We start from the raw sequence: 11,138 nt of genomic DNA, 5'->3' as shown, positions 1-11,138 counted from the left end.
ATAGAATATTTTTGTGTCTTTTCCTTACAACGGATGACTCCAGAAAATATTTGTTGTTGAATGTTTTTCAACCAGTTCTTGTTGGTAAATTGGGAGCGTCTGTCAGGCATCTGTAGTCGTGTGAGGTGGGAATTGTTTCTTACAGCCAAAGGATACTTGTTGGATCAATCCATTGCGCTACTTGACAAAATGAAACCCACACTCACAAGTCCATTGCGCACTCCCCTTTTACAAATGAATTCTTTAAGATTGCTAAAGAACATATCAGCGTAATGTGTGGAAGCATGGCAAAAAATATTAAAATAGATGCAAATGAACTTAGGACATTTACAGTTGTTAACCTGATTAAAACTGAAGAAACTGCAAAAAGGTGGGAAATTAACGAGATGGGACCTGGATAAACTGAAAGAACCAGAGGTTGTACAGAGTTTCAGGGAGAGCATAAGGGAACAATTGACAGGAATGGGGGAAAGAAATACAGTAGAAGAAGAATGGGTAGTTTTGAGGGATGAAGTAGTGAAGGCAGCAGAGGATCAAGTAGGTAAAAAGAAGAGGGCTGGTAGAAATCCTTGGGTAACAGAAGAAATATTGAATTTAATTGATGAAAGGAGAAACTATAAAAATGCAGTAAATGAAGCACGCAAAAAGGAATACAAATGTCTCAAAAATGAGATCGACAGGATGTGCAAAATGGCTAAGCACGGATGGCTACAGGACAAATGTAAGGATATAGAGGCTTATCTCACTAAGGGTATGATAGATACTGCCTGCAGGAAAATTAAAGAGACTTTTGGAGAGAAGAGAACCACTTGTATGAATATCAAGAGCTCAGATGGAAACCCAGTTCTAAGCAAAGAAGGGAAGGCGGAAAGGTGGAAGGAGTATATAGAGGGTTTATACATGGGCGATGTAGTTGAGGACAATATTATGGAAATAGAAGAGGATGCAGACGAAGATGAAATGGGAGATATGATATTTCGTGAAGAATTTGACAGAGCACTGAAAGACCTGAGTCGAAACAAGGCCCTGGGAGTAGACCACAGTCCATTGGAACTATTGACGGCCTTGGGAGAGCCAGTCCTGGCAAAACTTTACCATCTGGTGAGCAAGATGTATGAAACAGGCGAAATACCCTCAGACTTCAAGAAGAATATAATAATTCCATTCCCAAAGAAAGCAGGTGTTGACAGATGTGAAAATTACCGAACAATCAGTTTAATAAGCCACAGCTGCAAAATACTAACACGAATTCGTTACAGACGAATGGAAAAACTAGTAGAAGCCGACCTCGGGGAAGATCAGTTTGGATTCCGTAGAAACACTGGAACACGTGAGGCAATAGTGACCTTACGACTTATCTTCGAAGAAAGATTAAGGAAAGGCAAACCCACGTTTCAAGCATTTGTAGACTTAGAGAAAACTTTTGACAATGTTGACTGGAATACTCTCTTTCAAATTCTAAAGGTGGCAGGGGTAAAATACAGGGAGAGAAAGGCTATTTACAATTTGTGCAGAAACCAGATGGCAGTTATAAGAGTCGAGGGACATGAAAGGGAAGCAGTGGTTGGGAAGGGAGTAAGACAGGATTGTAACCTCTCCCCGATGTTATTCAATCTGTATATTGAGCAAGCAGTGAAGGAAACAAAAGAAAAATTCGGAGTAGGTATTAAAAGCCATGGAGAAGAAATAAAAACTTTGAGGTTCGCCGATGACATTGTAATTATGTCAGAGACAGCTAAGGACTTGGAAGAGCAGTTGAACGGAATGGACAGTGTCTTGAAGGGAGGATATAAGATGAACGTCAACAAAAGCAAAACGAGGATAATGGAATGTAGTCGAATTAAGTCGGGTGATGCTGGGGGAATTAGATTAGGAAATGAGACACTTACAGTAGTAAAGGAGATTTGCTACTTGGGGAGCAAAATAACTGCTGGTGGTCGAAGTAGAGAGGGTATAAAATGTAGACTGCCAATGGCAAGAAAAGCGTTTCTGAAGAAGATAAATTTGTTAACATCGAGTATAGATTTAAGTGTCAGGAAGTCATTTCTGAAAGTATTTGTATGGAGTGTAGCCATGTATGGAACTGAAACATGGACGATAAATAGTTTGGACAAGAAGATAATAGAAGCTTTCGAAATGTGGTGTTACAGAAGAATGCTGAAGATTAGATGGATAGATCACATAACTAATGAGGAGGTATTGAATGGAATTGGGGAGAAGAGGAGCTTGTGGCACAACTTGACCAGAAGAAGGGATCGGTTGGTAGGACATGTTCTGAGGCATCAAGGGATCACCAATTTAGCATTGGAGGGCAGTGTGGAGGGTAAAAATCTTAGAGGGAGGCCAAGAGATGAATACACTAAGCAGATTCAGAAGGATGTAGGTTGCAGTAGGTACTGTGAGATGAAAAAGCTTGCACGGGATAGAGTAGCATGGAGAGCTGCATCAAACCAGTCTCAGGACTGAAGACCACAACAACAACAACAACAACCTGATTATGGGCTGCATCAGATTTCCTTGATTCAGATTACACTGGAGAAGTGAGTATGGCTATATTCCAGTTTCAACAACCATGTCAAGAGACAGATTTCTGGCACATAGAAATGCTTTTCACGTGGTTGGTTTGGAAAGTACAGCCAGTTCTTGAGGCAGTACGAAATTTGTGCCTTTGTCTTCCACAGGATAATGCAAGACTCTGTTGATGAGCACATCTCATCAATTATTGGGTCACTGTCCACTGAGCCAGTTTACAAGAAACAAGAATTTTGTACTCAACACATCAGTTGGTCTTGCATTAGACTTCGAAATCTGGCGAGGTGATTCAACTTCGCTATGGACTAAGGAGTTTAGATTAGGCCCCTCTGTGATAATAAGGTTGGCAAAAAACAAGAAAATTTCATGTACTTTCACACATGTTTCATCATTGCCCTTCGGGAGGTATTGACTGATATGAAGCTCTGTGGAAATGAAACAACTGTGGAAAACAGAATAAAGGGCTTACCTCTCTCTGAGGCAAGCAAGATGGTTCGAGAACAAACTAGAGAACATGTTGCTCAAAATCGTGATTTAATACCTCAATTAGTCATTTCTTTCCTGTTTCCCTAGATACAGCGAAGGAAAAACGATTGTCTATATGCCTCTGCGAGGCTTTAATTTCTGGTATCTTATCCTAGTGTACCTTACGCGCAATGAATGTTGGCGGCAGTAGAATCGTTTGGCAGTCAGCTTCAAATGCCGGTTCTCTACATTTTATCAATAGCGTATCTCGAAAAGGACGTCGCCTTCCTTCCAGGGATTTCCATTTGAGTTCCCAAAGCATCTCCACAACACTTATGTGTTGTTCGAACCTACCGATAACAAATCTAACAGCACTCCTCTGAACAGCTTCGATGTCTCCCTTCAGTCCAATCCCAAACGCTGTAGCTGTACTCAAGAACAGGTCGCACCAGCGTCCTATATGAGGTGTCCTTTAAGGGGGAACCACTTTTTTCTTAAATCCTCCCATTTAAACCGAAGTCGCCAATTGGCCTTCCCTACCACAGTTCTCAAACGCTCGTCCCATTCCATGTCGCTTTGCGGTGTTACCTCCAGTTATTTAAACCACTTGACTGTGTTCAGATGGTTCAAATGGCTCTGAGCACTATGGGACTCAACATCTTAGGTCATAAGTCCCCTAGAACTTAGAAATAGTTAAACCTAACTAACCTAAGGACATCACATACACCCATGCCCGAGGCAGGATTCGAACCTGCGACCATAGCAGCCCCGCGGCTCCGGACTGCAGCTCCAGAACCGCACGGCCACCGCGGCCGGCACTTGACTGTGTCAAGCAGGTTATTACAAATGTGTTATCCGAACGGTACATGTTTGTTCTTCCTACTCATCTGCATTAACCTCCTTTTTTCACCTTTAGAGCTACCCTATGTGATAAAAAGTATCCGGACACCCCAAAAAATATACGTTTTTCATATTAGGTGCATTGTGCTGCCACCTACTGCCAAGTACTGCATATCAGTGGCTTCAGTAGTCATAAGACATCGAGAGAGAGTAGAATGGGGCGCTCCGCGGAACTCACAGGCTTCGAGCGTGGTCAGATGATTGGGTGTCACTCGTGATGGTGATGCTGATGATGTTTATGTAGGGCATTCAACTGTGCAGTCATCAGCGCCAGTAGAGATTCCCAGCCTTTGCTCAGTCCAATCTCGCCACTTTCATGAATGATGACGAAATGGTGAGGAAAACACAAACACCCAGTTATTTTGAGGCAGGTGAAAATCCCTTAGTCCACCAGGGTGTCACTTCTGCCATACATCCATACGCTAGATTTCCACACTCCTAAACATCCCGAGGTCCACTGTTTCCAATGTGATAGTGAAGTGGAAACGAGAAGGGAAATGTACAGCACAAAAGACTACAGGACATCCTCGTCTGTTGAATGACAGAGGCCGCCGAGAGTTGAAGAGGGTCGTGATATGTAGTAGGCAGACATCTATCCAGACCATCACACAGGAATTCCAAACTGCGTCAGGATCCACTGCAAGTACTATGACAGTTAGGTGGAAGGTGAGTAAACTTGAATTTCATGGCTGAGCGACTGCTCGTAAGCCACACACGACACCGGTAAATGCCAAACGACGCCTTGCTTGGTGTAAGGGACGTGACCTCTGGACGATTGAACAGTAGAAAAACGTTGTGTTGGTGACGAATCACGGTCCACAATGTGGGGATCCGATGGCAGGGTATGGATATGGCGAATGCGCGGTGAACGTCATCTGCCAGCGTGTGTGTGGTGCTAGCAGTAAAATTCGGATGTCTTGATGTTATGGTGTGGTAGTGGTTTTCATGGATGTGGCTTGCACCCCTTGTTGTTTTGTGTGGCACTATCACAGCACAGACCTACACTGATGTTATAAGTACTTTCTTGCTTCCCACTTTTGAAGAGAAATTCACGGATGACGTCTGCATCTTTCAACACGATTGATCACCTGTTCGTAATGCACGGCCTGCGGCGGAATGGTTACAGGACAATAACATCCCTGTGATGGACTGCCCTGCACAGAGTCTTGACTTGAATGCTATGAAACACTTTTCGGATATTTCGGAAAGCCGACTTCGTGGCAGGCCCCACGAACAGACATCGATACCACTCTTCAGTGCAGCACTGCGTGAAGGATGGGGTGCCACTCCCCAAGAAACCTTCCAGCACCTGATTGAATGTACGTCTCTGAGAGTAGAAGCTGTCATCAAGGCTACGGGTGGGCCAACGTATATCGAAATAAAGCATTGCCGATGGGGGGCGCCATGAACTTGTAAGTCATTTTCAGCTAGATGTCCGAATACTTTTGATCACATAGTGTATTTGCCATTCGTCACACCAACTAGAAATCGTATCTAAGTCTTCCTGTATTTCCTAAAGTCACTCAAGTTCGACAACTTACCGTACACTACAGCGTCATCAGCAAACGACCACGAATTGCTGCTCACCCTGTCGGCCAAACCATTCATGTATACAGAAACCAACAGCGTAGTCGACCAATATGCTCCTTTGTACTAAGCGTATCTGGTGAAAAGACCAAGAAGGTGAAATCATATCAAAGATATTCTTGCCCACATGGGAGATTACCAGCAGTCGTTATTCCTGCTAAAATTACGCGGCTGGAACTGGCAGAGGGAAAAATGGCACTAAGACACAAAGCACCCTCCGCTACACACCATAACGTGGCTTGCAGAGTATAGATGTAGCTGTAACGTAGAATCAGATTATGAAGTGAAACTGGTTAAGGCTCCAAAAGACATAACTGTTACAGTGTTTGAAAAATTTTATTTGTGCCGCAAAAATATTTTGGTTTTCACCGATCTCTAAAGGACATAATACATTTATACCTTTACCAGCCCTAACTTTTTTTCGTCTCTGTACAAAATGCGCCTTACCACACTAGAAACGCAATATTTTATGAATACAACATCAACAAAACAGAGTTGGAGTCAGTTGACTCATACACTGACTCTCATGTGGAGACCTGCACCCAGAAGGACAAGGAGGTTTGCGATCATTGTTGGCAGGCAGGTTGATAGTGCCGCACATACGAAATGAATCACTTTCGAATCTGAAGGAACAACATCATTGCGCTACATGGTTGTGAATAGAAGATTCCAGATGACACGGCATGGAGTCGCAAAGGTCTCGGATGTAGTCATGTGATGCAGCATTCCACACTTATTAGTAGGTATGTTTTGCGCTACATGGTTGTGAATAGAAGATTCCAGATGACACGGCATGGAGTCGCAAAGGTCTCGGATGTAGTCATGTGATGCAGCATTCCACACTTATTAGTAGGTATGTTTTGTCTGTTCTAGCTCACTAGCTCACTCACTAACTGAATTCAGCATTTTCTAATTAACTCAACTGATTTTTTAAATTTAGTCTTTTTAAGTAACTCAACCCATTTTAGAGCTTTAGCTAAATACTTCGTTTTTTCATTAACTCAATTGATTTTAACTAATTACCTTCTTATCCTCGATAATGAATCAATTTCTAAGTTCATTACTTCATTTAACATTGTGCTCATGAGAAAAAATTTCCCTATACAATCGTAAGAAAATAAATTAAAATGATTTATTTAACAAAGGTAAATTATTTTGAAAATTTCAATGTGTGCATAAGAAAAAAAATCAATCACTCATTTCCATATGCAGTCGTAAGAAAATAAATAAAATGAATTAGTTAACAAACTTAAATATTTCAAAAATTTCAGTTTTTTACTTTTCGAAAATATATCGAAAGGAAATGTAAACATGAAGTTACAACTTCTATAACTTTTTCTAATTTTTTAGCATTTACATAATTAAAATTTTTCCTTAATTAATCTATGTCATGCATCATATGAAAGATTCTTCTTACCATACATCACTACATAACCAAATCTTTCATTCGAAATTTTATCGTTAAAATTTTCACAAAGTTTCATATTAGTTTTCTGTGTAGTTACAACATTCTTTGTATGAGTCATATTGATTACATAAATTGGATAATTCGTTATGAAACTAAATGGCCTAATATCAATATCTGATTTTACTAAAGTATTTCGTTTAAAATCAAAAAATGTATCGTATGCTTTCAGAAAATTATTTGGTGGATTACTATTTCACATTTCCTGTGCAAAAATTTAGTTTCTACCATTTTGCAAATATAGATTCTGTAGTTTGACATGATCTAATAATGACGAATCTACTAATTGATTATTTTTACGTGATTCTTGAGTTTCTCCCAGCGTATTTGATAATCAAAATATCCAAGAGTGTACTGCCGGTCTATAGTGTCCAACGGGCACAATATTTCGGCGATCAAACATGTCGCCATCATCAGGTGAACTGACGGACTGAGCTCCTGTGAACGTGCCGGCACGGAGATCCGTACGCTATGGCTGCTCAGGGGGGACTGGGTTCGGTCGCGGCGGCGGCCGATTTAAATACCCTCCGCCCGCAGCGCGCTCCCTCCGCCGTCCGCGCCCCGCGCCACGGTCTCGCGGTGGAACAGATTGCGACGGCGTCTGAGATGACGTCGGTGTGATGGCTCTGTCCGCCGTGGTCGTCACAACAATGCGTTTGCTCGATTTACTCTTGATTAACCCAATCGCTGGTTCCCAAGCCTTGCTAAGATTGTAGCCACAGTCACGGTTTATGATTTCGTCATTGGTGCGAATTTCGATGGCCTCTCTAACAACGCTGTCCCAGTATCTCGACGTCTGTACCAGAATCCTCGTGCGGTCATACTCCATAGGGTGATTTTCCGACAAACAATGTTCAGCGACCGCCGACTTGCTCGGATACATTAGTCGAGTGTGCCTCTGGTGTTCACGGCATCGATCCTCGACAGTACGCATGTCTGACCAAAATACGACTTGCCACATTGACACGGAATCTGGTACACGCCAGCCTTCCTCAAACCGAGGTCATTTTTGGTGCTCCCCACCAGTGCAGGAGTTTTATTCGGAGGACAAAACACAGTTCTGACACGGTGTTTCTTCAGAATGCGGGCGATTTTCCCCGAGAGTGCGCCTGTGTATGGGATAAATGCAGTGCCTACCTCCTCCCTCGTGACTTCATCCATATCAACAGGTTGTGCTGCAGTGGTTGGGCGGAGAGCACGTTGGATCTGCCACTCTGAGTACCCATTTTTTCGAAACACAGTTCTGAGATGTTCCAATTCCTGGGGTAGACTCTCTGTGTCAGAGATAGTGCGCGCCCTATGTACTAGAGTTTTAAGTACCCCATTCCTCTGTGAAGGGTGGTGGCAGCTGTCTGCATGCAAATACAGATCAGTTTGTGTTGTCTTTCGATACACCCCATGACCTAGTGTGCCGTCAGCACTTCTCCTGACCAAGACGTCAAGGAAAGGTAATTTACCCTCCTTTTCAGTCACCATAGTGAATTTGATGTTGGGGTGTATGGAGTTTAGATGTGTAAGGAATTGCATCCAAGAATTGCATCTCCAGAAAATGAACTAAATGTAAAAATTATAGTTAAATCTCCTTCAAACATAATTTCTTTGTAATCTTTAAATTATCCACCAAGCAATTACAATGGAAAAAGTACTTCATTTCACTTACTATTTATTTTTCCTATGTTAAGAATATGTCCCTCTAAACTTATTTTCTCAGCTACAGATGAAGTTCGATGTAATACAACAGATGAGGAAATAAAAAGATGTTCAATTCTAGATAAAATATTATTTCCTTTTTTTATCCTTATGAAGTCAAAGAATATTGCTACATAATTATCGATTAATTTTTTATTTGATTTTCCATCATAAGTTGGATAATCCCTACCATCATTTCCAATAATACCAAAATTCATGTACAATTGTGCATGATTTCGATGAAGCCATCCATCTCAAATATTTATTTCAATTCCTGTATCTTTGTTGAGAGCTTTTAAATTATCTTTAGTTTTCTCATTCACTAGGAATGAAAAAAATTTATAACTCTCAATTTTATTCATGACAAAGACAAAGGTTGCTTTAGCTACTGCTGATTTATTAAGTAAAAAATTTATTAATACATTTCTAAAATAGTTGCCACTTTAGCATCATTAAAGCTAATTACATTATCATTTTCATCAGTTATAGTAATTGAATTGGATCAAAAACAGAAATATATACAGTATAAATTGGTTCATGAATTATTGGTCCACCAAATTCTGCATTAGGTTTGAATGAAGCAATAATATTAGTTTCTCTGTGAAAATGATCATTACGCTTTACAAACATTCCATTAGCAACATTGAAATTTGTATTGATTAATTCGAATGGAATAATTTTAGGAACAACATTGGCCACAACTTTTTCTTTAGCTTCAACAATTTGATTACTAAAACCAAGTAAATTTCCAACACAATCTTTTATATCCATATACAATTTTACATCACTTTCCACAAGAATTCCCTTTAAAATTGCATCTGCTTTAATATAAATATTTGGCTTCTTCAAATGAACATTTTTTTTTAAAAATTCTCAAACTACATTCACCTACAGGAATTTCTATGGTGTCTCCATCAGACTAAAGTTTATTATTTTTTGATGTAACATTTGGAGTTCAGAAAGTTAATTAAAAACTGAGTAGTCAAACGTTATTATAACTGTCTCGTATTGGAACAGTTTATGGTTAACTCAGAACAGATGACTTATCACTAAGTTGAAATAATCTACTCATCTACTACTGTAAAAATTATTAATAAATGAGTAAAATTGATTGCAAACCAAAAATAAGACTTCCACAAAGGAAGATGAAAAACAAGTATGGTAATCTTTTACCAAATTCTAATTGATGTGCAATAACTGGACCAAGTGGATGTGCAAAAAGAACATTAATGATTGATAATTATATTTTAGCTGCTGGATGCCTGAATTGGAATAAAATTAATCATTAGTATGTTTATTGTAAAAAGTTTAGATCAACCAAAATACTCAGAATTTATAAAACGATGTGAAAAAATTGAAAATAAAATTAATGACAAAATTGTTAGTTTTATTGAAAATAACGAAGGAATCATTCCATTATATGGATGTGAAGAAAATTCAGTTTTTGTATTTGATGACTTCATTCTCGAAGATTATTTTACTAGAGGCAGACACAAAGAAACATATTGTTTTTACTCAGCCCAATCATACTCAAAAATACCAAAACACTTAGTCAGAGATAACCTAATTTTTTAAAAATATCTTTAGACTAGATGATATGAACTTAAATAATATTTACAATGAATTTGTTGGAGGAGATACAAAGTTATATAATTTTAAAGAATTGTGTAGTAAATTTTGGAATGATGAGATTGGATTTTTCACAATAGGCATGACTTGAAAACCAAATGAGGGTAAGTTCATAAAAAAATATATTTCTTAATAACAAGAACATTAAGCATAAATGTTCAACTTAAACATTAAACATAAAATTAAACACAAAATATAAACATTAAACATACACATAATTAATGTTTTTTCTTCCTTAATAAATGTCTGCAAAGTATGATGAAGAAGCTGTTAAAAAAGCTAGGCAAAGTATAAAGAAAGCTGAAGAATTGAATAAACAATTTAAGTTTTGGAAAAAACAACCAAGAACAGAGTATGAAAAATACAAAAAAGTGCACCACTTAAACCTGAAGAACAATCACGACACAATAAATCTAAAGTTTGTACACAATGTAAATGTAATTATACAAGAAATAATACAAAGTTTCATCATAATCAACTAACAGGTAAATGCATTGCTCCATTGTGCAATAATAGTCATTTGAACCTAAGGCATTCTGATTTTGTACCTATTTATTTACATAATTTATCTGGATATGATTTTCACCGCTTTGTGAAAGAACTTGATTATGATAATAAAGAAACAGAACTAATCCCATACAGTGAAAATAGATACATAAGTTTTGGCAAAAGTACAAAAAATCTGAAAGTGAGTGTTGTTGACATGTTTAAATTGATAGGTTCATCACTTGACAGTCTTTCATCAGAATTGAAACAGAATAAAATGACAAACATTAGGTAATATTTCTTAGAAGAATTATTTAATCTAGTGATCAATAAAGGTGTATATAATTACATGGATTCTTGGAAATATTTTACAAATTGGTAGACT

This window comes from Schistocerca gregaria, chromosome 3, assembly GCF_023897955.1.
Source record: "Schistocerca gregaria isolate iqSchGreg1 chromosome 3, iqSchGreg1.2, whole genome shotgun sequence".
Taxonomy (NCBI): domain Eukaryota; kingdom Metazoa; phylum Arthropoda; class Insecta; order Orthoptera; family Acrididae; genus Schistocerca; species Schistocerca gregaria.
The sequence above is the reverse complement of the archived record's forward strand: the minus strand, read 5'-3'. Positions refer to the sequence as shown.